Source organism: Pelodiscus sinensis, chromosome 17, assembly GCF_052426305.1.
Source record: "Pelodiscus sinensis isolate ZL-2025 chromosome 17, ASM5242630v1, whole genome shotgun sequence".
NCBI classification, from domain to species: Eukaryota; Metazoa; Chordata; order Testudines; family Trionychidae; genus Pelodiscus; species Pelodiscus sinensis.
Window position 1 is genome coordinate 16238389 of NC_143068.1, and position 26546 is coordinate 16264934.

Genomic DNA, 26546 nt, shown 5'->3' on the forward strand with positions numbered 1-26546 from the left:
GGGGGATGTCTAGGTTGGAGATTAGGAAAAACTATTTGACTAGAAGGGTGGTGAAGCACTGGAATGGGTTCCCTAGGGAGGTGGTAAATTCTCCATCCCCAGAGGTTTTTAAGTCATGGCTTGACAAAGTCCTGTCTGGAATGGTTTAGTTGGGGTTGGTCCTACTTTGAGCAGGGGGCTGGACTCAATGACCTTCTGAGGTCTCTTCCAGACCTATGATTCTGTGATTTTATGAATGACTTCCTAATGACTTCTTCGTTTCGGTCTTCACCAAGAAGTCCACTGATGAAGGAATGCCTAACATAGTGAATGCTAGTGGAAATGGGGTAGGTTTAGAAGAGAAAATAAAGAAGAACAGGTTAAAAATTACTTAGAAAAGTTAGATGTCTGCAAGTCACAAGTGCCTGATGAAATGCATCCTAGAATACTCAAGGAGCTGATAGAGGAAGTATCTGAGCCTTTAGCTATCATCTTTGAATAATCATGGAAGACAGGAGAGATTCCAGAAGGCTGGAAAAGGGCAAATATAGTGCCCATCTACAAAAAGGTAAATAAGAAAAACCCAAGAAACTACAGACTAGTCAATTTAACTTATGTGCCAGGAAAGATAATGGAGCAAGTAATTAAGAAAATCATCTGCAAACATCTGGAAGAAAATAAGATGACAGGTAACAGCTAGCATGGAATTGTAAAGAACAAATCATGTCAAACTAATCTGATAGTTTTCTTTCATAGGATAACAAGTCTTGTGGATGAGGGAGAAGTGGTAGATGTGGTGTACCTAGCCTTTAGTAAGGCATTTGATTTAGTCTCACATGATCTTCTTATCAATAAACTAGGCAAATACAACTTAGAGGGAGCTACTATAAGGTAGGTGCATAACTGGCCTGATAGCTGTTCTCAGAGAGTAGTTATTAATGGTTCACAAACAAGCTGGAAGGGCATAACAAGTGGGGTTCCACAGGAATCTATTTTGGGACCAGTTCTGTTCAATATCTTCATCAAAGATTTAGATATTGGCATAGAGAGTATGATTATTAAGTCTGCAGATGATACCATGCTGGGAGGGGTTGCAAGTGCTTTGGAGGATAGGATCATAATTCAAAATGATCTGGACAAACTGGAAAAATGGTCTGAGGTATATAGGATGACGTTTAATAAGGACAAAGGCAAAGTACTCCACTTAGGAAGGAACAATCAGTTTCACACATACAGAATGGGAAGTGACTATCTAAGAACAACCCAGGAAACTACAGACCGGTCAGTTTAACGTCTGTCCCAGGGAAGATAATGGAGCAGGTAATTAAAGAAATCCTATGCAAACACTTGGAAGGTAATAAAGTGATAGGGAATAGCCAGCATGGGTTTGTGAAGAACAAGTCATGCCAAACTAATCTGATAGCTTTCTTTGATAAGATAACGAGCCTTGTGGATAAGGGAGAAGCGGTGGATGTCATATACCTAGACTTTAGTAAGGCATTTGATACGGTCTCGCATGATATTCTTATTGATAAACTAGGCAAATATAACTTAGATAGGGCCATGATAAGGTGGGTGCATAATTGGCTGGATAACCGTAGTCAGAGAGTTGTTGTTAATGGTTCTAAATCCTGCTGGAAAGGGATAACAAGTGGAGTTCCTCAAGGGTGTGTTTTGGGACCCGTACTGTTCAATATCTTCATCAATGATGTAGATATTGGGATAGAGAGTACGCTTATTAAGTTTGCAGATGATACCAAACTGGGTGGGGTTGCAACTTCTTTGGAGGATAGGGACATAATTCAAAATGACCTTAGCAAGTTAGAGAAATGGTCAGAGGTAAACAGGATGAGGTTTAATAAAGAGAAATGCAAAGTGCTCCACTTAGGAAGGAACAATCAGTTCCATACATACAAGATGGGAAGCGACTGTCTAGGAAGGAGCATGGCGGAAAGGGATCTAGGGGTCATAGTGGACCACAAGTTGAATATGAGTCAACAGTGTGATGCTGTTGCAAAAAAAGCAAATATGATTCTAGGTTGTATCAACAGGTGTGTTGTAAGCAAAACTCGTGAAGTCATTCTGCCGCTCTACTCTGCACTAGTTAGGCCTCAGATGGAGTACTGTGTCCAGTTCTGGGCGCCACATTTCAAGAAAGATGTGGAGAAATTGGAAAGGGTACAGAGAAGAGCGACAAGAATGATTAAAGGTTTAGAGAACATGACCTATGAAGCCAGGCTTCATGAACTGGGCTTGTTTAGTTTGGAAAAAAGAAGATTAAGGGGGGACATGATAGCGGCTTTCAAATATCTAAAAGGGTGTCACAAGGAGGAAGGCGAAAATTTGTTCCTCTTGGTTTCTGAGGACAGGACAAGGAGTAATGGGCTTAAAGTGCAGCAGGGGAGGTTTAGATTGGACATTAGGAAAAAATTCCTAACTGTCAGGGTGGTCAAATATTGGAATAAATTGCCAAGGGAGGTGGTGGAATCTCCCTCTCTGGAGATATTTAAGAACAGGTTAGATAGACATCTGTCAGGGATGGTGTAGACGGAGCTTGATCCTGCCTTGAGGGCGGGGGGCTGGACTCGATGACCTCTCGAGGTCCCTTCCAGTCCTATTATTCTATGATTCTATGATTCTATGATCTAGGAAGGAGTTCGGCAGAAAGGAATCTAGGGGTCACAGTGGACCACAAGCTAATTATGAGTCAACAGTGTGACACTGTTGCAAAAAAATCATACATGATTCTGGGATGCATTAACAGGGATGTTGTGAGCAAGACATGAGAAGTTATTCTTCCACTCTACTCTGTGGTTATGCCTCAGTTGGAGTATTGTGTCCAGTTCTGGGCACCACATTTCAAAAAAGATGTGGAGAAAGAAATTGGAGAAGGCCCAGAGAAGAGCAACAAGAATGATTAAAGGTCTAGAGAACATGAGCTATGAGGGAAGACTGAAAGAACTGGGCTTGTTTAGTTTAGAAAGGAGAAGACTGATAGGGGACATGATAGCGGTTTTCAGGTATCTAAAAGGGTGTGTCTAGACTACAGGATTTTGTCGACAAAAGTGGACTTTTGTCAACAAAACTATACCTGTGTCCACACTGCCTTTGAGTTATGTCAACATAACGTCGACAAAACTCAGCAGTTTTGTTGATGTATATAAACCTCATTCTACGAGGAATAACGCCTTTTGTTGACAGAGTTCTGTCGATAGAAGGCATTATTGCATTTACACTGTCCTTTGCGTCCACACTGTTATGTCGACAAGCGGCTTGCTTTGTCGACAGAACTGGATGTAGTCTAGACACTCTTTGTCGGCAGAAGCTTTGTCGACAGTATCTGTCGACAAAAGTTCTGTCGACAAAACCCTGTAGTCTAGACATCCCCAAAGGGTGTTACAAGGAAGAGGGAGAAAAATTGTTCTCCTTGGCCTCTGAGGATAGGACAAGAAGCAATGGGCTTAAAATGCAGCAAGGAAGTTTTAGGTTGGATTTTAGGAAAAACTTCCTACCTGTTAGTGTGGTTAAACACTGGAATAAATTGCCTAGGGAGGTTGTGAAATCTCCATCTCCTGAGATATTTAAGAGCAGATTAGAGAAACATCTGTCAGGGATGGTCTAGATGGTGCTTGGCCCTGCCGTGAGGGCAGGGGACTGGACTCAATGACCTCTCAAGGTCCCTTCCAGTTCTAGTGTTCTATGCTTCTATGAATGTCTGTCAGGAATTGGATGCTGACAAATAAAGGCACAGTGTTGACAGCCCATCGCCAGCAATTTAAAACAATCAGAAAACTTAAGTTGTGGTCTCCAGAGAAGCAGGAGGGAAGTGAGTGGAGCCAGCAACAGGAAAGGCGCAGCCTCCAAGACCCATAGCAATGAGCAGCCCCTCCTCTCACCCCAGCAGTGCATTCGCCAGCAAACACCCCCATGCAGTAAGTACACTTCAGAATGCAGATTTGCACGAGCCAGGGCCTGAGCTGTGGCTAAGGTTTTAGGGGTGCTAAGCTTTCACTCCCTTGTTCCTGCAGACCCTCAGTGTCTCTTCTAGGACCAGTCTCCTCTAGGGTTGCCAGATTGTTTCAGAAAAAATACCAAACAAAAAAAAAAAAAAGGACCCCGAGAGTTGTTAAGCAGAAAACAAAAACTGCGTGGTCCCTTTAAGAAATGTGTGAGAGGCTTTTTGGCCCTAACAGGTTGCCGACGGCCACCCGCCATCTTGCCTTCCTGCACCGGGCCGGACAGCTCCCTGGTGGAATCTGGTAAGGGTAAGCACTAGGGTTGCCAGGCTGCTTCCGTATTGACCTGGACAGCCCGGGATTTTCGCCTCCTGGCCAGGAATAAATCAGGAAGCACCAGACATTTTAGGTGTCTGGTATTTTCTGAATTTTTTTACAGGACAGGCGGCGAAAATACCGAATTGTCCAGTTCAGTACCGGACACCTGGAAACACTAGTCTCCTCAGTTTACACTGCCAATCTGTTCAAACCTGCACCATTGACTGCAGGAGGCCCTACACTACCTGGAGTTCACAGGAGTTCAGAGGTCCCTTGGCTTGGATTTCTTCTTTCTGACCATGTGTTAACAGCCATGAGTAGGAGGGGGCGTAGGAGCTGCTGTGATCCTGCAGAGCTCTTTGTGCAGGGTAAAGCCTCTGGATCTGCCAGATTGATGACATCTGTGTCAGTAGCCCACAAGCAGGGACTTCACATTCATAGATGTGAGATGGACAGAATGACTGGACAGATCCCTACCATCCCAGCCTTACCACAGACCCTGCAGTGCTGTAGCCTGTACTGAATTGACAGCCTCAGAGAATATTCACAGAACCATGCATGTATACCACAGACCAGCGTTACTAAACGGAGTCACTAAGGTGCCTCTACCTTGAGCCAGAGGGGAGTTCTGCCTGCAAGCTTCCAGCCTTGACCTCTCTCTCCTTAAGTGGTCAATGAAAAAGACAATTGTGGGTGGTGAATTTACACCAAGCAGACACCTGTTTATTGGGAGACGGCATGAGACCAACCAAGCTCATCTCAGATACACCACCAAAGAGCCCTCATATGGGAAACAACTTCCTACCAACTGGGGCCGGACACGGGCAATCTGGAAGTGAAAGTCTCTGTATCCCATTACCAATGCCTTGAGCCATCTAGGGCTATGTCTAGACTGCAGGCCTCTTTCGGAAGAAGCTTTTCTGGAACAAATCTTCCGAAAAAACTTCTTACGAAAGAGAGCGTCCACGCTGCCAAAGCACATTGAGAAAGAGATCTTCTTTTTCGAAAGAGAGCATCCACACTGAATGGACGCTATCTCGCATTTCAGCTGTGATTGCTGTGGATGGAGTGGCCACCAGGGCACCTGTGCTTTTTCCTCTTTCCTCTTCTTGCAAAAGAATTCCCTCTTCCCCATTCAGACATGCCTTTTTTCGAAAGAGCTCTTTCAGAAAAAGGCTTCTTCCTCATAGAAAGAAGTTTACCAATATTGGAAAAAACCCTCTGTTCTTTTGATTTTTCTTTCGAAAGAATGTGATTGCAGTGTGGACGTAATTGAAGTTTTTTTCGGGAAAATAGCCATTTTTCTTAAAAAACTCTGTAGTGTAGACATACCTTTGTCCTCCTCTTTCTTGCCTTTGACAAAAGAGGAAGGGAAGAAACCAATTGTGAGATCACACAGACCTAACCAGTTTGTTTCGATGCCTGCTGGTTCTTGTGATAGCTGGTGGGAACTGCAATTAACGTCTGCTGCAATTTCTTCATTATCATAATGACAGTGCTCAGCAAAATATACGAGAGACATTGATGGCGATGCCCAGATGTGGGAACCATACGATGCCACATGGAAAATCATGGTGTGGTATAAAAACTAGGCTTTTATATGGTACAGCTGGCTCTGCATAATGCCCTTGTAATTTATCAGTCTAAAGCATCTGGTCCTTTGCTGTCATTCTTCGATTCTCAGACAACTATAATCTCAAGTGTCTTAATAATAACACAAACCTGCCAGACCGGGGGGGAGGGGCGGGGGCGCGCGCAGGGGGAGAGACGGTTCCTTTTGTGATGCTCATCACAAATGAGAGGGGGGTGGGGAAGAAACCACAAGGGAGAAACTAGGGAGGATTTGGAACGTTCCACAAAGGGGAAGATACGAAGGGAGGCTGGAGAGAGGTGAGTGGCCGCATAGGAGTCCCAGCGAAGACTCTGTCCAAGAGGGTGGACTGCAGAAAGTGTTGCTTTTGCATCCAGTCCTGAAAGAGCTTCCAAGGCACCAGTTCCACTGTAGCCTAATTTCCCTGTGAAGGTCTAATGAAAACCATTCGGCTACTCCTGCAGCTTCAGTGTGTGTGCAGCATTGGTAAGTCCCAGGGAGGCTGGCTTTCTCTACTCATCTGGAGCCTATTAAACACGACCCCCAACCCACACTCTCTGAGAAAAGAGGGGGCCAGACAATTGATCCAGATGAGCTCCCTATGACTTCCCACAGAACTACTCTCCAGCTGTTAGCAAGGCACAGGGGTGTTCTGATCAATCTCATCTCTCCAGGCGGGAGAGACAAAATTTGATCCTCTCTTGGCAGAGTTGAATGAATAAGTCATAAGGGTTTAGGATAGGATGTTTCACTTTGATGTCAGGCCTGTGGCAGATGGTCCGGTACATCCGTCCACCAGTACAAAGCTGCCCTTAAACCAGTGTAACCTTTAAAAGATTCCTCCTGTGTAACAAGATCTGTGGATGGTGTACAGATGCAATAGCAGCTTCTATAACACTAACTGCTTCTTCCCTATAGCTGGCACTTAGGATGTGGCTGAGGGCCTACTATACCTAGCTGATCCAGGGCTGCCATACTGGCTCCTGGGGACCAGTGAAAGTTAAGACAGCCTTCACTAACTGACACTGGAGGAGCAACATAATGCACAGTAGTCCCAGGATGGGAGGTGCACAGATGGCTTTTAAACCCCTTTGTACATCCCTCTCCTGGCTACGCTGCACCCCTCAGCCACAGCAGGAGACTTGGCTCTATAACCTGTGGGAAGTTAATTTCTGCAGCCCTGGGAGTTCTGGATCCAGATGCTGTAACGTGTGAGGCCTTCTTTTAGTTTGATTTCCAAGAACACTTTCTGTCTCCGAGGCCAGTGGCCACCTTCCCATTTCAACCCATTGAATCATAGAATCATAGAATAATAGGACTGGAAGGGACCTCGAGAGGTCATCGAGTCCAGCCCCCCTCCCTCAAGGCAGGACCAAGCTCCGTCTACACCATCCCTGACAGATGTCTAACTAACCTGTTCTTAAATATCTCCAGAGAGGGAGATTCCACCACCTCCCTTGGCAATTTATTCCAATATTTGACCACCCTGACAGTTAGGAATTTTTTCCTAATGTCCAATCTAAACCTCCCCTGCTGCACTTTACGCCCATTACTCCTTGTCCTGTCCTCAGAAACCAAAAGGAACAAATTTTCTCCTTCCTCCTTGTGACACCCTTTTAGATATTTGAAAACCGCTATCATGTCCCCCCCTTAATCTTCTTTTTTCCAAACTAAACAAGCCCAGTTCATGAAGCCTGGATTCATAGGTCATGTTCTCTAAACCTTTAATCATTCTTGTCACTCTTCTCTGTACCCTTTCCAATTTCTCCACATCTTTCTTGAAATGTGGCGCCCAGAACTGGACACAGTACTCCATCTGAGGCCTAACTAGTGCAGAGTAGAGCGGCAGAATGACTTCACGAGTTTTGCTTACAACACACCTGTTGATACAACCTAGAATCATATTTGCTTTTTTTGCAACAGCATCACACTGTTGACTCATATTCAACTTGTGGTCCACTATGACCCCTAGATCCCTTTCCGCCATGCTCCTTCGTAGACAGTGGCTTCCCATCTTGTATGTATGGAACTGATTGTTCCTTCCTAAGTGGAGCACTTTGCATTTCTCTTTATTAAACCTCATCCTGTTTACCTCTGACCATTTCTCTAACTTGCTAAGGTCCCTATCCTCCAAAGAAGTTGCAACCCCACCCAGTTTGGTATCATCTGCAAACTTAATAAGCGTACTCTCTATCTGAATATCTACATCATTGATGAAGATATTGAACAGTATGGGTCCCAAAACAGACCCTTGCGGAACTCCACTTGTTATCCCTTTCCAGCAGGATTTAGCACCATTAACAACAACTCTCTGACTACAGTTATCCAGCCAATTATGCACCCACCTTATCGTGGCCCTATCTAAGTTATATTGAAGGAATAAATGTGCCCAAAGTCAGCTGAATTGGGTTTAAAAACTCTTGACAAGATTCCAAAGCATGAAATCTCTGCATGGCTACCACATCATCCACCTCATTATACTGCCCAGTTCCATCCCCCACTGAAATAGAGTAGAACTGAGCCCTACGTGTAAACTTGGTTGAAAAGGAAAACTGCAGGCACTAAGCCAATTTTTTTTCAATTTAGTTGGTGTACATCTATTGACTTCATTGGCATTGATGCACACTTGTGTAACTAAGAAGGAAATCTGGCCCATTTTCATTTAAACAATGCGCTGATTTAAATTGTAAACAAATCCCAACCCATCACCCACCTTCCCACTCACCTGGCAGGCTTTCTTATTTACAAAAATAATGCTAATTTCTTTTTACAGTGCTTGTCATCATCCAAATCTCCCCAATAAGTGAGGTTCTTGTGGAAGGAGAATTTCTGATTTTCTATTTGTATTGTTATTTAAAATAGAATAATTTTAATTGTAGTTCATTAAAAAAAACTTTTGCACCCATTAAGTTTTTGTTCACTAGCATGAAAATTAAAATTCAACTTAAAACCTAGAGAACACTAAGTTCATCTTTTTTTCAGGGGTGTGAGGAAGCCAACAAAGGGCAAAGAGAAATCCTCATGGTTCATCTGCCGAATCCCCCAAAATGTGAAAATGAGGAATCCTGTGGCAGCTTACAGACTAACAAAAATAAATAGAATCATGAGCTTTCATGAGTAAATCCCACTTTCATCAGACGATTCTATGTATTTTTGTTCGTCTCTAAGACTATGTCTAGATAGCGGCGCTGTTTCAGGATGCCAGAAGTATCCCGAAATAGCTATTTCATGTCTTTAAATGAACCTGTTATTTTGAAATATATTTTGAAATAATGGGCATGTTATTCACAAATTGTGTAGCTTATTTTGAGGTAAGGGTGCTGTGTAGATGCACCCTAAGGTGCCATAGGACTACTCATTGTTTTTAAAATTACAGACTAACACAGCTACCCCTCTGAGACTTCCTCTACCCGTCCCCTCCCCCCCAAATGTGAAGTATTTCAAACGATTCATCAAAGGCCACAAGATGGCAGTCTAAGTAATCTCTTTGCATGCAAATGAAATGCTTTGTGAAATCACACTGTGTGATTCCATGGTAAATTTCAGTGGTTTTGTTTGTTTAAAAATAATAGGGAGGAACAAAGGGAAGGGACGGGGTAAAAATATGGGACCAATAACGGTCAGACTAAATAGAACCTTGCTGAGGAACCCTGTTGAGTCACCCCAGTAAGTGACAAAGCCTACCTTTGGCATCCCAGCCCCTTCCTCTCCCAACCCTTTGGCCCCCTCCTGCACCATACCTCCCATAACTCAAACCCTCTGCTCCCCACCCCCCCAACTCTGCAGCCCAGTTCCCTACCCCAGGTCACAACACCCTCCTTCACCTAAACCCCCTCCCAGATCCCACACCTCCTTCTCCTCCCTTACCCCAACCTCCATGCCAGACCTTGCACCTCCTCCATTACTATCATGGCTCTTCACCACTTACCACATTCTTGGAGTGGCCTCCATCAAAAAATTATTGCCTACTCATGGCCTAGAGTGAGTTCTGCACTGGTCAGTGTGGACAGCACTTCCACCAATAGATGGTGCTGTATCTTTAACTTTAGTTGTTATCTTGTGTGTTATGTTGTTGTATCTAAGCACAGTTCCATCAGAGCAAAACCATCTTTGCCTGGTGATCTAAAAGGTAACAATGGGCTTCGTGTCTTTGGGCCGACACCCATCAGCCTGAGTCTTGAGACCGAGGGCTGCAATATATTGAAAACATCGTTAAAAACTTTGACAAATCAGCGGGAAGATTATAACTGTAGTGGCATGTGGTGACTTTCCATGGAAAAAGTCTGTTTGACGGTATTTAGACCTCTTGGGTCCAATTTGTGCATGTGTTTAACATGATTATAGACCCAAATCTGGGAGGAGGGGTTAAGTGTACTCACGCTATCTGAATATTAGGATTCTCGTTTACTGAATGGAATCTGGCATCAGTATAGAGCATATGCCACATTAGCACCAATGAAAATGCCTGTTGTGCTGTAGGAATATTTTGTGTGCCTTTGGAGAGGCATGATTAATTGAAATGCTTGTCTCTTCCCTCTTCTGCTTGCATGTTGTACCATAACACCCTTCATCCCCCAACAAAATAGCAAAAGACAATGGCAGAAAATAATTGAGATCATCAAGGGCCAAATTTCATACAAGTAAAACTCATAAACATGTACGCAAATCAGGTAAGTGCATGCATGTGTTTACCGGGTGTGTTTGTGGGTGTGTATGAGTTCCATCTCAATTCATTCTAGCTGACAGTTCAAAGACCCACAGCATTTTTCATAGTTGCCACACAGAGAGCTGCATGTATAGTGCTGAAGTTGATACCACAGGCCAATTATCTCTTTGGTGTCAAATGGAACTGTCTTAAGAAAATATTGCTATGGAAGTCATCACCAGGTGGCGATGTTACATATAGTCTTCCAAGGTTTATTATTATTTATTATTATTATATTATTATTATTTATTTTTAAGTGTATGAGCTAATGTTCAGTTTTAGGATGAGATGTAGTCTTGCTATTAGTCTTTGCAAGTTCTGTGAGGAAGCAATTTCTGGAAAGGGGGCTGTACACTCAGAAAAAGAGTTTGCTGTCTGTCTTTGGGCTCTGATGAGAGTCTATTCTTGAGGCAGAGTTAATTCTCAGGAACTGGGCATGATTGTTGCATTGAGATTCCCACTAAATGGAATTGCCCTGCATACTGTTTAAGTCCCTTTGTCCAAGGACCGGCATATACATGTGAATAAAACACTTAGATTATACTCCACATCACTGATTTCTTCTTCACTGGCTAACCTGCCAGGCCCTAAACATCAGTTACTACTTGGTAGTGGTGCAACACTGGTGTCAAAATGGGACACTAGTTGTAGAAAAAGGAACAATGACTTAATCGATACTTTTCTGATGCTGCAACCATTGTGGATAGAAATGAAGTGCTATGGTGTAAACATCTTCTCTGGAGCATTTACCAGAAATGGAGTTTGCATCAGTAATAAAATTTCCATGATTTTAAAATCATTGGTTTCTTCTGGCATTTATTGTCAATGAGTCCAGATTCTGCTCAGTCACACTGAGGCAATCCTATAGACACAAGCAAGGTCATATAGGTAGCATTGAAAGTAATGTTTGGCTCAACATGTTCTGGGTATTTTGGTGTGAAACCAATACAAGACTATGTTAAGCACTATGACTTGAAGCACTGAATTCAGGTGTAATATAGTTAATATACAATAAAGGTTCTTTACCTATCCCAATCATAGCAATTACCTTACTAACCCATAGAAACATGGGACAGACGTTTTGCAATCTGCTGATGCCTATTAACTAGTGCTGCACTTTGAGACTGGTTGACATGAGTTGGAAAGCATAATACGTAGCTCAATATGCACAGTGTATGATTTTTTAAAATTTCCTGGTGCACTATAATGGCTGGTTGTTGGATGATACTTTTTTTTTAAAGCCTTGGTCAACTTCTCCATTATGCTGGGTCAACCGCACATGCTGCTCAGATTTCTCTGTCAGGCTGTCCTTAGTATGTTAGGTGACAGAGAATGCTTTGCAATGTTATGGACATGGATGCTGAGGGTAGGAAGAGAGATGTTGGCCTCTGTGTCTGTGTGTAAATCACTAACTGCACTCCTGTTTGTCTCCTGGTGTGACTTTTGCTCTATTTTACTCCAAATGCTTTCTCTTGTCCCCAAGAGTTACGTACCTGGCTGTTCCCTTTTAAAGTCATTGTAAGTCATTTAGGTTAAACATTGATAGTGTAAGAGTCATTATATGAAATCTATTGATATAATGAAAGTATATTTTGATCCTGTTCACCCAACAGGTGCTATTTTCTGCATCATAAACTATTATGAACCAAGTAAAATTGTGGTGGGGTGGGGGATTGATTGATGCAGGAGGTAGGTTATATGAAAAAGACTCTTTAGGTCATCAGCGGGAATCCAAACAGCCGCCAGAACGTGGAACAATTTGTGGATGTTCAGTGGTGTGTGTGAAAATTGTTTAATGGACTTTAATCCAGTCCCCATTCATCGGGATCCTTGTTAAATTTAGGCCCTTCTTGGCAAAGTAGAGACTAAATGGGTATTGGGGGGCTGAATTTGCCTGCCAATAGGGGAGCCGGGATGCCAATAGGGGAACTGACAGCTTCTGCAGGCCCCTAGACAAAGTGTGTATCTGTGTTGGGGGGCAGCAACTTTGTGATCCCAAAGAGGTGGGGCCTCAGGCAGAAGAGGTGGGGCAGGAGACAGCCAGCCTTTTGCTTCACCCAGAGTTTGGCGCACCCCCCCCTTCACCCTCAGAGTTACCCAGAGCATGTGGTGCAGGGATGTGGCCCAGGATATGCTGTTGCTACCATCTCCGACCTCCTGGAATCTCACCCAGCCTGACTCCTGCTCTGAATACTAAGGGTACGTCTAGACTACATGCCTCTGTTGCCAGAGGCATGTAGATTAGGCTACCAGACATAGGAAAATGAAGCGGCGATTTAAATTTATATGGCTGCCGCGCTGAGCCGACAAACAGCTGATCAGCTGTTTGTCGGCTCAGCGCGGTAGTCTGGACGCGCAGGTGTCGACATCAAAGGCATTTGTCAACCACCCAGGTATGCCTCCTAATCAGCTTTAAAAAGGGAGGCAATTTAGGATCCACAGTGCAAGTCCTGGGATCTCCCACTCTGTAGGCACAAGCAGTGCTCACATGTTGCGGGCACATGGCAATAGCTGGTAGGGAAAGGCATTGTGTGCAGTGAGCGAGGCCAGGACAAATCATCACCCATACTTCTGCCTTCTCAAGGTGCTGTATGTCTAGTGTGTTGTATAATATTCCTCAGTCTTGCTTTTGGGCCAGGTATGAGTCAATCCTGCTCTATCTCTGTTGAGAAACTTGATGCCAAAGCAGAGGCCTGGAAGCAGCATCAAAACCAAAGCTTTGTGGTAGCCATCCTAAGATCTCCAGTGAGAAATAGCCTAGGAGGGGAGACTCACAGCTTTAGAGAGGCAAAAGCTATGAAGAAGGGTCAGCACATGTTCTGTGTCTGTACAGGACCCAATACAACCGGGGTGTCTCAGGCCTTGGCGACACTATCACAAAATAAATGATGTTGAGGTTATTGAAAGTGGAGCCTCAGCTAACAAAGAATTGAATAGCATTTTCTGAATAACGCTGGGACAAGGATATAATGAGAAAATGATGCAACAATATAGGGTAAATGCAGAGGCTGCAACTTTTTTCAGGTATCTTATTAGCCACGGATACCACTAGGTATCCGTGTTTGGGAAATGTCCCCATAATCGCTGCCAGGCATGGGAGGCCCAATGCAGATTCCAATAGCTGTTGTGCTACCAAACCAGACTGGTATAGGCCTGTGCCCCGGGTAACTGCCATGGGAGGGGGCTGAGGTGGGACACCAGAGTGCATGCACCCTGCTCACATGAGGAAAGGTATTATGAAGAGGGAGCTTAAGGCAGCCATCCTCAACATGCCAAGCCAATGCCTGTACTAGCACCTGTATAGACTCCCAGCTAGAGTTAACCTGAAATCCACTCTGGAAATCTACATCAGACACAAACACGCTCGATAGCCCACAGCTAGACTTCTAGGATGCCAAGGTGAAAAACCCACAAAGCTGTTTGTCAATTTTGCTGTTTGCTACCCTTCCAGACCCTGCAAAAGGGGATCTTCTGAGCCTCCAGCATATCAGGAGACCCAGTGCACCTAATAAAGGCACAAAGTGGCAGAAAGTTCGAGCACCATCTGAGGCTGCCCAGGGGAAACAGACGTATCCTACCAGGAAGGTGAAGTAGCCAGTCAGGTCTCTGCATCCTCTGAAGTGCCCAACTGGGCTGAGGGATGGTAGAGACCAAGTTAAAGCCTGCAGCATCTGTCATCTCCCCACTTACATTTATATCTCCCTCCCCATGAAGGAGCATCCTTGCCTAGTCAGTTTGACAGACCTAAGCCAACAGCCTGCCACACTCTGATGGAAGGCAGGTATACAGGGCACTGGATAAGTGGTTTTCTCTTCCCAGAGTAAACTACTAGAGCCTGCTGCAATAAAATGAAGGCAGGAAAACACCTGGGCTAATTAACTAGATAGTTCCCTCATGCAAGTCACTCAACACCTGCAGCCATTTACAGTTGTTTTAAAAGGCCTCCCCTAGGTAAGGAGAGAGGGAAGACAAAGAGTGATGGACCAGAAGGAGAAAGGGAAGAGCAAGAAGAAGCTGTGTGTGAGCTGAGAGCTGGTTAACAGAGAGACACATTTTGGAGGGGTTGTTTGGGGGTAGAGGTCAAGGGAAAAAGCTGCCAAATCAGAAGGAAAAACAAACTTGACTGCTGCTTCCCAGAGTAGTGGACGAGCCCAGGTTCCCCCTAAAACTTCCCCCACTCTGGGAGGGAGACCAGGACTATCAAGGGGGTTTCACCCCAAAAACCTTGACCTAGATTGTGATGAGTATGGCTCACTAATGGTACGTCTAGACTACATGCCTCTGTCGCCAGAGGCATGTAGATTAGGCTACCAGGCATAGGAAAATGAAGCGGCTAAATAATCGCCGCTTCATTTAAATTTACATGGCTGCCGCACTGAGCCGACAAACAGCTGATCAGCTGTTTGTCGGCTCAGCGCTGTAGTCTGGACGCACGGGTGTCGACATCAAAGGCATTTGTCAACCACCCAGGTATACCTCCTGGGATGATGTATACCTGGGTGGTCGACAAATGCCTTTGATGTCGTCACCCGTGCGTCCAGACTACCGTGCTGAGACGACAAACAGCTGATCAGCTGTTTGTCGGCTCAGCGCGGCAGCCATGTAAATTTAAATGAAGCGGCGATTATTTAAATCGCCGCTTCATTTTCCTATGCCTGGTAGCCTAATCTACATGCCTCTGGCGACAGAGACATGTAGTCTAGACGTACCCTAAGCTATGGACCCTGCCTCCTGTAAAGAGAAAGGGGCTGTGTATAGGACTAGAGTGAGTCTCTGAGGCTAATATTATCCACCAACAGTGTGAGACCCATGAGGCATGGCCAGAACTTTGCCACGCCAGGTACAGCAAGTGGTCAATGCAGGCCAAGATGAAGCATAAACTGTCCCAGTCCCCACCAAGCAGCTCTCTCATCCTCTAGCCTCATCAGAGTTGTTCCCTGGCTTGTAAGCAGGTCATCAGTCCTATGAAACAGAGTTTGCCAAGGGGAGTCACTGAATAGTGTGAATTTGCTGAAAAGGCTGACTACAAATAAAGTCAATACATCATATTAGCTTATTTAACAAAGCTGTGTGTGTTCCTTGCTGAAAATAAAATATTTACTCTGGTGAATAGGAGGGTAAGTTCATACATTCAGGTGAAATGATCTTGGGCCAAAGTACAGCTGAGCAGCTAATACAGCCCACTGCAAATAGGAACCTGACAAGTAGGTGGACAAACATGTTACACCATGGAGAAGGAGCTGTGACTGTTTTCCTGAGTATTTGTACCAAGCCGAGGTGGCCTCAAAAGAAACATGGAACATAATGGAAAAAGGAATGGGAGGCTGACTCCTAGCACTCCCATTTCAATCATTAATGATGCTTCTATAGTGCAGAGGAACAGAAGAATGGTCATAATGGATGAAGCCTGTTAGTTCCATATCCTGTCTCTGGCAGTAACCAGTATCAGATGCATTAGAGGAAGATGCCAGGAATTTGCAATGGCAGTAGTATATTATTATGGAATAAGTTTCCTGGAAGAGGATGTTTTCTCCTGACCACTGAATTAGAGACAGATTTATACTTTGGGGCCACGTCCTCACTCCGCCAAAGATCGATGCTGCCGTCATCGATCTTCTGGAGTTTGAATTAGTGAGTCTAGTTAAGACCTGCTACATCGAACTCAGAGGGCACCCCCGCTGGCTGCCGGTACTTCTGCTTGTGTGTGGAGTAAGGAAAGCTGATGGGAGCAATTGCTCTCATCGGCCTCCCTCTGTGGGGATGGCGGGGAAACACGAAACAAGGTACATCAACTCCAGTTATGTAATTAACGTAGCTGGAATTCCGTATCTTGCTTCAGTGTCCTCTTTTAGTGTGCACCTGGCCTGAAGCATGAGGTTTTCTATCTCTTCTAAAAGATTTTTTTTTAAATCTTCTAATGTGTATCTTACCCACAGCTCCAAGTGCAGTGAATGTGCTCCATGCCCAGGGCTGGCCCTACTATGAGGCAAACTGAGGCAGCCGCCTCAGGTGCCAGACTGTGTGGGGAGTGTCACTAGGACCCAGAGTATAGAAAATTGTGTCTGCTGCTGGTGCATATGTAGGTAGCAGAGCAGTACCATGAAAGGAGTAGAACAGGAAGAAGGCAGAATTGAGACCTTTCTAAGTTTTGGCCCAAGCGAGGGGGCATGGGGGCATCATTTGAACTCCCCGCCTCAGGTACCAAAATGTTGTGGGCTGGCCCTGTCCATGCCACTAAAAGTCAAGAACTCAGTCCCTTGATTTTTATGTACTTTCTCCTGCTTTTTGAGATAGTGAAGTCTAATCCCTCCACAGTCTCCCTGGGCAGCCATTGCTTCTGAGGCCGTAGCAATTGCTGAAGAGCTTGTTATCTAAACTAATCTGTTGTTTCATTGGACAGTAATATTTTGGCCATACCAAGACTTGAATCCCATTTTGTCATGTTTAATCCAAATCAGACAATTTGGTAAGATCCCAAAGGTAAAAAACAGAATGGAATTAATAGGGAAAAAATGAATAGAATAAAAAAAGTAAGGAACTGGAGTGAGAGCAATCTAATAATAAGGCCTGTACTGTTTTTATTAAATTCTCATGAAATTATTAATGAGTCTTTGTTTAAAGGGCTGAAGGAGACTCTCTTTCAGCATATCAGATTGCAGGGTGAACTCATTAGGGCTATTCCTATAGATTGACGAGATTGTATCGACTCAATTCCCTTAGTCCTGTTTTGGTTTGTTGTTTCTTTCATTTGTGTGGATAATTATTTAAAGTTACAAAGGTTGAAACAAGGAGCCCAGTTCTTTCCCAGTTCATGTGAAGCCAAGCACAGTTCACATGTCATTTATGCTTATTTAGATGTAAGCTCTTTGGTGTAAGGACCTTGTCAGCTCTCTGTCCTGTAGCACCGACAGAGTGCTCAGCATGGTACAAAACAAGCCGGGTGGGAGGCTAAGTACTCTCCTAGTCCAGATAGTACACTGAACTACGAGTCAGGAGACCTGCGTTCCAGGTCTAGCTAGGATCCCTCTAGGTGGAGTGTTCTTGGGCATGCCTCAATCCTTCCACCCTTTGCTTGTCTTATCTGTTTAGAACAGTGCTTCTCAAAGTGGGCTGTGAGGGTGCCTGTACTGCTTTGTTTACCTAAAGCAGTGTTTCTTAAACTGTGTTTCGCGGCACACCGGTGTAATGTGAGGCAGTCAGAGATGTGCTGCAGAGAAGAACAGAATTCAAAATGGCCAGCCATAAAGGAGCAGGTGACTTTCTTTTTGCTCAATAACTTTCCCTCCAATTCTTTTTACCCCCGATTCTTTTTTTCTCAACCAAAAGTCCTTGGTGTTCCTCATAAAAAAAATTATTGTTTGGTGTTCCTTGGTCTTAAAAAGTTTAAGAAACACTGGCCTAAAGGGTCAGTAGCCATGGAGCCTTGTGGCTCCTGCTGCTTCCAGCACCTGCCCCTGGCTAGAAATGGTGAACTGGAGCCAATGGGAACTATGAAGTTCCATGACAAGCACCTTTTAGGTAAACAAATCAGTATGGGCCCGCTAGTGCCTTTCCCAAATCAAGCCCACAGCCCACGCTGATTTAGACTACAAGGCCCAGATCCTCAAAGGTTTTAAGGGTCTTGGAATAACTGAACCTCAGCTCTTTGGGACTGTTTTTCACCAGGTGTTTGTACAATATCAAACACAATCAGGCTTTGATCTTGTTGGGGACTGTCAGTATTACGGTAATACACATAATATCAAGACATTAATAAATGCTTTTGCTAGTTCTGTGACCAACCTTTGGGAGTAATATTTTGCACAACAAGCTAATAGAATTTCACTTACCATGTTATCAGACTTATCTATTTGTTTTCAAGCATCAATATAGTTGGAAACATTTTCTGATCACTTACCTTTGGACGAGCTTTTAGCCCTGGGATGGGAGCATGCTGTATATGTCTAAACAGATAACTTTCTTCATAAACGTCTGAGTTATTTTAGGTTCCCATTTACTGCCCTGCTTATCAGATCTTAGAGGACATTGCATCTCTCACTGCAAAGTTCAGAGCTCAATCTGAACTGAAGTATTGGAAGTGTTTGCGGCCAAGATTTCAACTCTCGACAAAGGTCATTGCTAGTCATACAAAATGCTTTTCCTTCCACTAGAACGCCCAGTTAGAGCACCAGAGAATAAATAAGTGGTCATCCAAAAGCTTTTTAAAATTCATGTTGAGCTAATTAATCTGATCAGAGATTTAGAGTATGTCTACACTGTAATGTAAGCCCAGGTTCCAACTCTGGCTTGAGCTCAAACCTTTGTCTACAGAAAAATCTCTCAGACTTGGAGTCAGATGTAGAGATCTAGGAACCTACAGTGGTGGAGGATCTGAGACCATTACCCAAGGTTCAAGCCCTATTGCTTCGCAGTGTACATGCAGCCCCAATTGACTCATGTCCTGGGAGTCCACCAAAAGTATCCCACAATACCCTGGGACAATTTCCTTTGTCCTCTCTATCCCAACAATCGCCACTTGACTCAACTGAAAATACACCCCCTCAACATACAGCAGTACATTACTGAGTCCGCATTAATCCTTCCACTGTCTTCTGATGACCCAGCTACAAACACACCATCAGAGAGCTCTCTGTGTTTGCAATGGAGACTGAACAGAACAAGCCTTTTGTTTCATGGTCATGGGAGCACATCCAAATTTTGGCCACTTTCTTAGTGCACAGCCAGTAAAACTGAGTATGTTGGCAAAAGTACCAGGAAGGACCATACATATCAGTGATAGCTAAAAAGTTGGCAACTTAGCACATTTTCCAGACCAATGACTATTGCAGGGAATGGATTAAGAGGCTGAAGAACAAGTACCAAAAGAACATAGAGTGGAAGTGCCCCTCAAGCATCCCATTGATTTCATGTCTATTTTATGAGGAGTTTGACCTGGTTTGGGACACTGCATGCAGCTGGTCAAACTCTGTCATGCTGCATGATGATCAGGTCTGCAGATATGGTGCCCTGCTGGCTCCAGAGCTCAGTATGGGGATTGATGGGAGTCAGCTGCCCTCTCTGCAAGGGGACCATGAAGTGACTTTGTTGCTGAAACCTGTTCCAGACCTGGCTGTGGAACTGGATCAAGGACAAATTCTGGGTCCATACCTGAAGGAGCGGTCTGATGCCACGCATCCTGAGAACACCCCACTGCTGAACCTGCAGCAAACATGGAGGAGACAGAAGCTGTCCCTGAGCCTGGTAAGTTTCTGATTCCAACTTATAGTTTATTATTACAGTAATGGGAGGGATTTCTGCTTTAAGATCCAATGCGAAAGTTATGAGAAGTCCCAGTTATTTGCATGTAGCTGCTAATTTTGGTCTGTTTCCCAGCACATTGGCCTCCCCCTTCTGTGTCTCCTCACTACCACATGGAGACCAAAATGGTGACTGGGATATACAAATACTAATGAATAGCTTTAAAGAGTATTTTTACTGGAAAGACACAGATGTTTGCTAGGGTCATTCCTGTTTTTCTTAAAGTAATAAAGGCTTTAAGCTTGCTACACTGTAATTGTAACCCACACACCTTCTGGATGTGGAGAACTGTCCCATTTGGCGGCACCAAGACCACTTACAGAGAGAAAAATGAGTCTGCTCTACAGCCTTAGGTGACAGCCAGGTGGCTTTTAGCTCATGCAGCAGAGGCTTCAGCAGTCCCAGGTTCAATTCGGCCTGTTGGAATTGAATAATCACTCAGCTGTCTTTGGAACCAGTGAAGTCAGTGTGAGTCTGGGAAAATGTGTTCTATTTCCAGACCTCGTTTGTTTTGGTTAAAAGTGGTCCATGTAATATGCAGAGGACAAAATCATTTGTCCCAGGTATGACTGGGGTGTCAGTTTTTGCCTAGAAATATGCTGTGGGCAGGGAGGAAGAAGAAAGCTGTGGAGTTCTGCACATTGGCAACCCTAACGGGATAACCTTAACACAGGATCCTGTTAATTTTCTCGTGGATTCTCAACCAAATCCAAGGTGCTAATAGCTGCAGATTTTTACTGCTCTGTGATAATTTTTGAATACTGCACATTCTCAGGTTATTGGGACATGCAGACCCACACAAGTAAGAGGGGCGAGGAGCGTTCATAGGAGCCTGTGCATGCAGTTGGCCCTGCCCTATTACATCAGCAGCAGATGCCATGTGTAGAGAGGGGAGTTCAGAGGAGGCCTTGCTCAGTTTGGGGCTAGTTAATTAGTAAGCCTCTCCCTTAACGAGTGAGGCTTCCCGGTTATGGTTAACCGGTAGGGGCTGGAATCTGCTCTACCCCTGCAGGGCCTGCAGAGGGCAGGAGCGCCAGAGAGCTAAAGCATCATGGCACTCCGCTTTATGACCAGGTGAGCAGTGCCTCTTTGGGCCAGAAGAGGGCATCACAGAAGCGGGCCCTGTCACAGGACGTTAAATATCTCCCAATGTTGGAGATTCCACAGTCTCCCTAGACAATTTATCCCAGTATTTAACCACCCTGACAGCTAGGAAGTTTTTCCTAGTGTCGAACTTAAACCTCCTTTGCAGCAATTTAAGCCCATTGATTTGTAACAGTAGGTTTTGACCATTTTAATAACATGTACAGGCACCATATTTACATAATTGCACCTATAGGATATTATTTAAAAAAAATAACCCATGCAGTTCCCAATACATTGCACAGTAGTAGCTCACAGGTCTCTCCTGTTCAGACAAGTGAATGGAAGATGTTGTTTCTCTGACTAGAAGCTCTAGAGATTGGCATGTTAGTGGAGTACTCAATGAACTTTACAAGCCCATATCATTTTAACACTCTGCCAAGTGTAGTCCATATGGATTATCTTTCAGTGGATCAATGTCCTGTCAGCTTCTAAGGGCAAAGTTTGTCAGACACTTTATGGAGACAGCCCCACAACATACACACTAGCTTCCATTTTAATTCATAATCTACTCCCAAGTTACATTAGGTTCCTGATGAATAACAAAGTTAGTGTATGCATAGGCTGTCAGATCCTATATTTGCTGTGCATAGGAGGTACTTTGCAGCACAGAGAGAGTGGTTCCCCCTTAAAAATAAACCTTGACCATACTGCAGTATTGATTACACCACAGCATTCCCTAACCCTAGAATTCACACAACCCATGATGTGTCACTAACACTGGGGTACAGGAAACACTTGTTCTTTTAAGGGCAATCACTGTGCCATTTAGTTTTAAGACTTCTATTAAATTGTATGGTGAATGGTAGGAGTTATATCTTAAGGCATGTCTAGACTACATCCCTCTTTTGAAAGAGGGATGTAAATTAGACAGATTGAAATTGCAAATGAAGCCGGGATTTGAATTTCCCGCACTTTATTTTCATAATGGCGGCTGCGCGTGCTTTCAAAAAGGCGATTTTGGAAAGTAAAACCGCCGTCCAGATGCAGTTGTGTTGGAAAAAAAAAACCTTTTTCAAAATAACCTGTAAACCTCATTTTTTCAGGCATTACGGTTCTTTCAAAAACGTTTTTTTCTCGAAAGAACTGTGTCTAGATGGCGGTTTCACTTTCAAAAAGCCCTTTTTAGAAAGAACACGCTGGCTGCCATTATGCAAATGAAGTGCGGGAAATTCAAATCCCAGCTTCATTTGCAATTTCGATCGTTTAATTTACATCCCTCTTTCGAAAGAGGGATGTAGTCTAGACATAGCCTTTGTGTTTATATCATACCTTGCACAATGGGCCCACAGTTCTGGCTGAGGTCTCTGTATGTGCCTGCAAGTTATATACTTAACTAGAAGATTTACCTGGCATTGCCTGGGTCTGATGCAGCAGGGACCACACAGGCCTTCCACCAGTTTCTCCCTGAGCCAGCCCAGGCAGGGAGGAGGTGTCCTCTGTCTTCTCCCCGGGACTAGCCCAGCGGCCACTCACCGTCTTCTCTCTGGGGCCAGCCTGGAGAAGGAAAGGATTGAAAAGGGGATGAAAGCACTTGCAAACTGAACAGCCAGTCAGCCAGCTGTGCTGAATCTTACACGCACGCAAAGAGTTAACTTGCAACGCAGAGGACATGAAGGCCGACGGCAGCCACGCCTCTTTCCATTATTTCATCAAAGCAACGGGAATGGCTTTAATTTTCCATGACGTGCTTATGAAATACAAGCTTTCTTGTAATAAAGAAATGATTTGGTTTTGTAAAGGTACATAAGAAATCAATTTCCCATTTTCAAATGAGGTAAGATTAAAAATAAAGCAAACAATAAGGAGGATGAGGGGGAGAGAAGAGAAATCGGAGAAGGTCCCAGCAGCCCTGAGACAGCACTGATTGCATTTGGGTCGGTTACAATGCATTCATTAATTGCTTTACTGCCGTAAAGTTTCAGCTGTAGTATTTCTTCAAAGAAATAATCCTCATCTGATTGTAAGTGATTACTTTCAGCAGGTAGTTATATGAATAGCCCGCAGGTACTTTTCTGCTGGTCATTAATCTTTGCACATAGGTTACTTTTCATTCAATAATTTGTAGATCAAAACACATGCCATCATCCCCATCTCTTAGGACAGACGCTTCTCTGACCTTCCTGCTGGCTCCATCAGCCTGGACAGTGCTTGTCAGACACATTTCACTTGAATTGGGAGGGGAGGGATTAGAAGCTGTCCTCGGTAATGGGTGATCTTGCACTCAAAGAATGATCTTCTAACTTCCATGTCATAGGCTACAAACACCACACACCAGGGACTGCATTGTCATATGCATTTGTACAGTGACTAAGACGGTAATATGGATAGTACAATAACATTCATTTATTGATCCTGATGAGGAACCTCTGAGTTCTACAGTAACATACATATGAATAACTTGGATTTTCCTCCTCGTTGGTGTTATCCGCCATGCTTACTACTCATAGGCTCCCTCTTCTCCCAGCTCCGGGGGCAAGCAGAGGGCAGAGAGTCAGGATTTCAGAGTTTTCTTCCCTGCTTTCTTGCTGGGTCACTTGGATGCATTTATTCAGCTGTCTGTGGCTCCAAATATATACCTACATCACAGCACTCGTGTGAGGCTTCATGGGCCTGACCCAAAACACACTGAAGTCAGTGGAAAGCCTCCAACTGATTTCCATAGGTTTTGGATTAGCCCCATTGTTTGCAAACCACCTCAAGGACCTCTGGCAAGAGGCGCTATGGCACTACAACACATTCTTTATGATTTCCTCAGGGGTGATCAGTTTCTCAAGAGGATGATCAATGGAATGGAGATTTTTCTAAAAGTTACACTCTAATTTAAACAGAAATGAATTCCAGGAGATGCTACCTGTGTCATTCAAACTATATGATCATCATGGTTGCTTATGGCCTTAGAATAGATCCACCTACCTGCTCATAAAAGCTCACTTTCTACATCTTGCATTGGGTGGTCTGTGTCTAAGAGACTTTCAGGCCCTGCCCTGCCAGCATGTTGTATATCTTGCTGTTACTTTTTATTCCCATTCTGCCTGTTCTTTCAAACAGCTCCTTTTTATCAAATAACGTTAAGGCAATCTGACAGGTGCAGGGGGGCAACTTTAACCTCTCCTGCTGGGCCTGCACCTTACGAACAACTGTGGGACACTCACCCTTCTGCAAAAGAAACAAGATGACTTCGGCCATAACTCTGCATCTGAATTGGGACCCATCTGGCACATGGGCCTTGTGCTGGCGCTCTGCACAGAGCTGACTTTCAGGCCAGAAATCTCTGAAATATGGGTCCATTGAAGCCTGGACTAAGCAGAGGCATTTGGTACAGGCACCCTTGCTAAGCTGCTTGCTGGCAATGGCACCAATGTCTTTTACAGGAGTACTGCTATTCCCCTGCCTCCTCTTCCATATACACACATTCTCTTCCCCACTCACATAGGTCGCTCAAGGAATAGTATTGCAGTATCATGGGGTCACATTAGCTCCCAAAGGTGTCCTTTTCTGCAAGCATCACAGAGCAGGGCGCATGCAGTCCTGGGCCAGTCTGCTAGCGCCCACAAGTTCCAGCAAGTCACATTTATAGTCAAGTCTGTTTCTCCAGTACATTACAGAATTCAGATCTGGAATGGCCAGACACATTCTCTGAATGCCAGCAGCTGCCTTCTGGCTGAGCTCCACGGTTATGCTAAGTGGCTTTGGAGCTGCCCCACGGGTCAGTCATGGATTGGAATTAGAGCCGCAGCCAGCTGGATAGGCTTCCTTCCTGCCTGGGTAGTGTTGCTTTTTTAGCTTATCTCTGCTGTGCATATTTTTCAAGTCCCTGCCTGAAGTCCCTAATAAGATTTGTATGGTGGCTTTTTCCTGACAGCAATCGTTATTTTGCCAGGAATATATTTTTTTCTGCAGACCTCTTCCTTGAACCTCCTCTGCAATTAGCTGAATGGGGATGAGAAGACTCTTTTAAAAAAAAATCAATGAGGGTGCTTATGAAAACGGGTGGCAGAACTTTTGGAATGAGGCAAAGGTGCCTGCAGTTGTTTTTCTCTTCCCTGTCTAGCTCTCTCCATGCAGCTAGCCCTTAAACCAGCAGTGCCACTGCTAGTGACAGTATGGGACTTTCCCGAGCTCAATGGTCAATCATGGAGTGAACTGGGCCATACCAGGCTCACTGATGGGGGCAGGCACAAAGCGGACAGTTATCCTGGAGCCCAGAGCTTTGAAAGCCCCTGGAGCTCCTGGCTGCTACAGTGGCAGTAGCTGGAGCCCTGGGTCCCTTTGAATTGCTGCAGAAGCACTGCTCCACACAGCTCTCAGGGCTGGGAGGGGGGGCCTGCATCGTGGTCTGGGAAGCGCTAAGGGCCCCACCCCTTCTGCCCTCAGCCTAGGGTTACCAGACGGGTTTCAAAAAAATACCTGATACACGTGATCTCAGAATGGGATGGGGGCGGGGACTGGCTGGGAGAGGAGTGGGGCTGGCTAGGAGGAGGTTGGGGGGAGCAGGGCTGGCTGGGGGAGATTTGGGATGGGAGAAACCGGCCGGAGGGAAGCAGGGTTGGCCAGGAGGGGGTTGGGGAGAGCGGGACTGGTCGGGAGGGAACCGGCTGGTGGGGAACGGGGCTGGTAGTGGGGAGTGGGGCTGGCCAAGGGGAGAAAACCGGGGGGGGGGGGGGGAGAACCGGCTGGTGGGGAGCTGGGCTGACCCGGGCACACGCAGATCCCAGGGTGCTGCCTGTCTCGCACACAGTCCCAGCGGGGCGCACGGGCGAGTCTGGCCCCAGGGATTCCATCCCGCCCCCTTCTACTGCATAGTTGCATATTTTCTGGCTGATTGATAGACATGCTCATGCAGCGGGCCAGGCAATATGCAATTAAGTACGGATACTCATGATAATAATAAAACTTACTTAATGAGAAAATACTGGACATTTATATGTCCAGTATTTTCTCAATTTGTTTCCTGGACAGAAAGCTCAACTACCAGACTGTCTGGTTCAAAACCGGACACCTGGCAACCCTAACTCAGCCTCGCCCCCTTCTGGAGGCACAGAGTCAGCCCCCTTGCACCACACTTTGCCGTGGAACCCTCGGTGACTGCCGGGCCCGCTGGGCTAGACTTTGTAGAGATTTTTAGGGATCAAGGTGAGACCATTAAATTTGTTTTCTGATTCCATCCTCCAGCAACAAGAGGCTACTGCGTTCCCTTTTTGAATCACCCAACCATTTCCTAAATGTTCATGTGTGTGTTTCAGCTGATGCTCTAGTTTAATCTATATCCTCTTGTTTCCACTGGCTGCCTATGAAGGCAGAGGGAAATGTTGGTAGATTTCCAAATTAAAAGCCAGAAACTTGAGACTGAACATACAAAAATTCCCCAAGCAAACCTCATCACAGAACCTGTAGTTTCTTCTCTCTCATGCCCAAATCTTGATCCCATTGATTTCCGTGGGAGTTGTGCCTTTAACATCTACGTGGTCATCCTTTGACCCTTAATGAACTTGCAGTGTAGTCTTGATTTTTTTCTCCCAGCTATTTAAACTGGAAAGCAAGTCACATCTAGCTC

The 26546-nt window shown here is 44.8% G+C and overlaps 1 long non-coding RNA gene across 1 annotated transcript in view; it reads right to left on the minus strand.

Annotated features, from left to right (window-relative positions):
• Window positions 1-26546, minus strand: part of LOC112546167 (uncharacterized) — a 68853-nt gene that overhangs the window by 39720 nt on the left and 2587 nt on the right. The window contains exon 2 of the long non-coding RNA XR_003089799.3: window positions 22339-22486. This is a non-coding gene — a long non-coding RNA (uncharacterized LOC112546167). The remainder of the gene's footprint in view (window positions 1-22338; window positions 22487-26546) is intronic.